Here is a 6,000-nt window from a genome sequence, read left to right on the forward strand (position 1 = left end):
TCTAATGTGTGAAGACTAACCTTATATTTACACATTGAACTTTGACCAAAAACCTGCATTAAATGTGTCCTAGAAAGAACATCCTGGGGGGCGGGGCCTGACTGCCGAGCAGACTGGTCGCACTGAACCAGCGCTCCGTGAGAAAACCGTCAAATAAGCGACATTTAACTACAAATACCTATCTAAACCCTCTAAAACACAGCAGTGGGTAGTGGGGTGATCCCCGAGACTCCACTGGCCGGATCGTTACCCACGAAGAGGCGACCAGGGGCAGACTGAGGATTGCGGCCTACTACCGCATGCAGGCACGAGAGAGGCGGCCAACCTCCGCGCCAGCAGATCAGCGGGACAACGTTACAGTCCTCAAGACCCCGTTTCCCCCCCCAGGCCGGTGAGGGATATCCCGGCTACACCAAGCGACAGGCACAATCCTCACTTACCTGACCCAGGCAAACTGAAGCTATATGCGAGAAACCCCGACCGCGCAACTCACAAACCAAACAGGGCCTCAAGGGTCCAGCCAAGATGGCGGCTCCGGCACGATCGGCGCCAAACTACACCCTCACCAAGCCACCTGAACAGATCGGGGAATTCCTCGACCGTCTCTGCACTCATATGCAGACTAAACTTCGCATTAGAGAACGGTCCCTACACGTGGCGATAAGAGGACTGGCGGCATGGATACGCCCGGCGTTCTGGCGCCGCCTAGGCAGACACCTGCCTCAAATCCCCAGAGCAGCCTCAGACCCGAAAAGCTGCAGGAGTCCCAGACCTGCCTATCAACTTACGGTCCCAGCACTAGCCGCACCGCAAAGCGCAACCCACCACGGAGGACCTAGCAGAACTGACAGGCAACACACCTACCCGCGACCAACCGGAACAAGAGCACCGGAGAGGCAGGTGTATTACCGCAACGACGCAACCACCATCACCCCACTTAACGAGCAGACCAGCCCAGGACACCAGCCTTGCACGTGGCTCACCCACCCAGCCTCCAGAGTCGGCATCGGATAACAAGTACAGCCACACTGACAGTGGACTATGCTCCTGCACGGAGAAAAAGCCCAGTCCTCTCGATTGAACTGTAACTATGGTCCTTTCACTCTCCACCGACATAAGCACGGCTTGAACATTCTACCTAATATTCACATTTAACCATGCTCTCTCTTCAAGTTAACATAACACCCTCAAGAGACAAGCGTGTAGGCCTAGCACAGGATATGTTTCACCAATCTGTTATAATCCTGCACCACACAGGCACAAAATGTATCCGACAGCTGATTAGGACTCTCACATAATGTACCCACTTATCGCATTGAATAGGGGCTGGCTGTTATTACTCCTAAAGCACATAGTTCCTAACTGCCTCCCTACCTGGCCTGTTTAGTACTACTCATACTGTTATTAATATACACAGCACAGTCGAGGTATTATAGCCACTCTCAGAGTCAGTTAGTCATGCACACTGTAACCTTGCCAAGTCAATCACTCTTGTTAACCTTAACATTAATGCTAGCCTGTTCAGCAAGTACTTGTACTATTGTCTTATTCTATTACTTAACCTTCATGTCAGTTTCCATAATGATCTTCAACGCTTTATATTGCCTCTTACACTGACATAGCTGTGATTAACCTGGAACCAAGCCTGATTCTTATACCAAAAAATGTGCAGATGTAACCTATGCCGATTAATGACCGGTACCTGCTGTTGTGGCGGTGCCGGAATGTTTGTCATCATTATGCACGTCAAAATAAAGAATAAAAAAAAAAGAAAGGACACCCTGATATATCCACAATGACCTCCTATTACTGACATTCCATCAGCTCCATAAAGGTCTCTCACCATCAGTACTTGACTTGACATCAGCTCCCCCATAACTAACCTTTATTTTACTGCCTTATGTGAAAATGAGTAACAGGATACTAGAAGTATTTATTTATGTTTCTAACATTCTTAGTCAGCTACAGCTATTAATACGACACGGTGAGCATAATAACTCATCACCCAGAGCCTAAACCTAGGCTCTCCAAAATGATAGCAAAACATAGCAGCATGGGATCCCAGAATGTTATGCCAAGCCGGGTCAAGGAGTACAGTGATCGAGATCGACAAACCAAGTTGGTAAACCAGAGTAACACAGTGAATGCTATTAGGAAATAACTGAGAAAGCACAACAGGGCGAAGATGCTGAGCAGAGAAGACACTTATTATTTATAAAGCACCATCAAATTCTGTAGTGCTGTGCAATGGGTGGAATAACAGACACATATTTGTAACTAGACGAGATGGACACACAGAAACAGAGAGGTGGGGGGCCCTGCTCAATGAGCTTACATGCTAGATGGAGTGGAGTATAGTAACACAAAGGGTAAAAGTAGGGTAAAAAGTAGATTTCTAGAATAGTATTCATTAAGGGCTTAGTGTTTAGTTTGTTTATTGAGGGCTTAGTGTTTAGGTTTTTTTTGTTTAGTTTTTTAATGACAGTTGCCGGAGAGGAATCAAGGTGTAGGGAGGGACAGCTATTACTAGTTTCATTCATATGTTTTCCTGAAGAAGGGAGTTTTCAATGATTTTTGAAGGCATGGAGACTGGGTGAGAGTCTAACTGAGCAGGGAAGGGAGTTCCACAGTAAGAAGTCTTGAAGGTAAGCATCAGAGGTGGAAGTACGAACAGAGGATAGACACAGGTCTTTTGGGAAAGAGAGCAGGAGCCTAGACAGGATATACTTGTGGATTAGGGTGGATAGGTAGGTTGAAGCAGCATTATAAAATTGTAACAAAGGGATCAGCGCTAAGGACGACCACAGAAAATATAATATATTTTAAAAAGGCAGCCTACCTACAAACATAAAGGGGTTCCCTCTTAATACCCCACAATATGCAATGGAAAATAAGTAAAGGAGAGAAGGTTGCACCTTAATAAGATGGGGTGTACCAAAGTCAAAATGACAGAAATATTATACACAGTGAAACAAGTGTGGTCCAAATACAATGATATATAGATGGTAGACAAAAAGTCTTGAAGGGAACAGCCAGACTGGATAAAATCAGGGATTCTTGGAGGTAGAGTGCTTGTAATTCCAGAAGTGCATGGAAAACATAAAATAGAGAACTCCAATGGTACAATATAGTATAAGATATATTTTAAAAAATGTATAGAGAGTCAGTTCTACTCACATTTACCAGAGCTATATCCAGCTCTGGTATGTATAGCGTGAAGTGGAATGATCCCCACGCCTGGATATTAGTGGTAGGTAAATTCTTCAGATGTTTCAGCAATGATAGAGGTTTCAAACTGAGAAGATAAAAAATGGCAAATGTGCGCACTGTAGAAATAAGACCATAAGATGATATACAATATTGGAGATGTACTCACATTTATTCGAACAGGCTTACTGCTCGATGTATAGGGCGCTGGTGGTATTATCCCCACATGGGATTCTTTAGTCCTCTTTGAGATGATAAAACAGGGTGCCAAATAAAAGAAATATTAAAAGATTCCTTTACTGGTAATAAATAAATAAAAAGTATCTACAACGCGTTTCACCTTGCAAGGCTTCTTCAAGTAGACAAAAATAACAGATCAACCCGGCATCTAATGGTTTATATAGGGGACTGGTAGCAGTTAAGCAGTTTGAATTTGGCGCCATAATGACGCCATGTGGGCAGAGCCTCATCAATTAATTACGAGAGATATAAAAAAAGACATATAAACCTTCAATTCATAGGTAAAATATACAGTACTTTCTTATAATATATTACAAATATAAAAACAAAGCTTTATTTTTCAAGTTAATAATTTTTCTGGTAGACCATGTGACGCGCAATGTTACTTCTGCGTCATGTGGTTATATCACTAGTGCGCATGTGTGGGGTATTTGCTCACTACACATGATCTGTAGTGAGCAAAACAGATGGGAGGGAGAATATGGCCGTGACCGCGACTTACATGCACAGAGGTGCGCCACGTCACTGGGGCAAAGTTCTGAACACTTCCACATCACTTGAGGGGACATCAGGGAAGATATAAAAAAAAACGAGTATAATCATTCTACATTATAAATATATACAATAAACACATAGATAAATAAATAGTCCATAAGTAGGGAATGTAGAGGGGAATATTAATTAATATTAGTTAGTAATAAGAATAAACCCATAATGGCTATGCATAGTTGTCATACCCAAGACATACATGGAAAGGGGTATTTAAAATAAGACAAAAAGAAAAATAAAAGAAAAATAAATAAAATTAGAAATAAATATAATAAAAATTAAAAATAAATACAAATAAATGTGAAAGAATACATAATAAAATACAAATAGATATAAAGATAAAAATAAAAATCACTAAAAATACAAATAAGGGGGGCGGAGCCTAGCCATCAAGCAGAGCAGACGTGTGGGTCCTGAGCTCCTGCAAATTAAGCCGATTTTTTAACCCAGGCCAACCAGAGATTAAGCATACCAACAGGCATTACTATAAAGAGGGAGATCCAGCGAAGCGGCCTGAAGCTTTCACAAAGTCTAATACCCGCTTGGGGCTGGTGATTCACTACTGCGGCCTGCTGTAACAGAGCTGGGGAGAGACGGGCGATCTCCCTGCTCACTAGCAAACTCAAACTAAACTGTCTTGAAACACTCCTACCCTTCTTCCCCCTTGGACCATGTCCCCACTGGACTATCTTGATCGGCCACCATGGCACCTACCTTTTAAACCAAGCCGGGGCCTAGCCACACTCTGCAGGCCTAGCTGACAACTTACTCTGAGCACAGTGGACTGACTCAAAATGGCGTTGGCGTCTTGCCCTCGAGATGACACGCACGTGCAGTCTAAACTGTCCCCTTATAGCTCCTTGGAGTGATTCTTGCAGTGGCTTGACGAGCATTTTCAGCGCTTTTGGCACTGTTGCTGTCTCAATCACGGGTGGAAGTGCGGAGGGGTGAGAGACGGAGGGTGTGGGAGACTCCCTCGGCCTAGCTTTTCCTGCTACTGTGGGGATATTTATGGGATAATAATATTATACAGTTGAGAATTGCCCACTATTTCAATTCTCTTAGATCTTACAGATCGTTATCATGTAAGTGAAATGTATTCCATACAAATAAAATCACAATTTGTTATAAAAATAGATATAATTTATTGTGACAAATAAAGTAATCATAATATTAGGCAACATGCATGATAACAATCAGTGAATGTTTAGTATAACATAAGTATGCAATACAATGGCAATATTAAAACAATCCAAAGGCTAACAGCATCAACTGTCAAGACTTACAAGATTTATGGGGCTACTTCACAGACACAGAAAGCTAAACTTCCAGCGAAAAGCCATAAAACCTTGGCTAACAGTTAGATCAACTGAGTAACCCTTTCAATACTGGCTAGATCCTCCTAGGCAAATAATATCCTATTCTCATGTCATTTTCAATTAAAATAACATTTAAACCAGCTCATTAATCATTTCCTGGGACCATCCAAAAGAGTCAAATCTACAGATTCTATATGCCGAATTTTAATTTGCCTAAAACAATATCTTTTCTTATTTCAGAGCAAATCAACACACATGGATAAAAACAGCGATATGCTAACACGTGGTAAGATCCCAGTGCTATGTAATTATCTGACTCCACCTGCAGAATGGAGTGTTAAAACTACATATTCTTTATTTAATTAAGATTCCTCAATTATGGGATCTGATCGTGATTTATCCATGCATGTATCCTGCTATTAAAAGATTTAAATTAATTTAAATGAATTAAATAAAACCAGCATAATTACCAGTTATGTAGATGTTCTCATCAGATGAGTTGGTAGTCCCAGGAACCTGAATGCGAGTATGATTGGTTGTATGGAGGTGTGTAAGTAATAGAGAAAAGTGATGTTGGTTAGAAAGTAAGAGTAAAATTCTAAGTGACAAGGAGAGTTTCTTGAGTTGTGTCCAAGAGAGTTTGAGAGTTGAGTGTTAGTCCCAAAGTGTCCTTAAAGGGACACTA

The sequence above is a fragment of the Pelobates fuscus genome, chromosome 2 (genome assembly GCF_036172605.1).
Source record: "Pelobates fuscus isolate aPelFus1 chromosome 2, aPelFus1.pri, whole genome shotgun sequence".
Classification (NCBI taxonomy): Eukaryota; Metazoa; Chordata; class Amphibia; order Anura; family Pelobatidae; genus Pelobates; species Pelobates fuscus.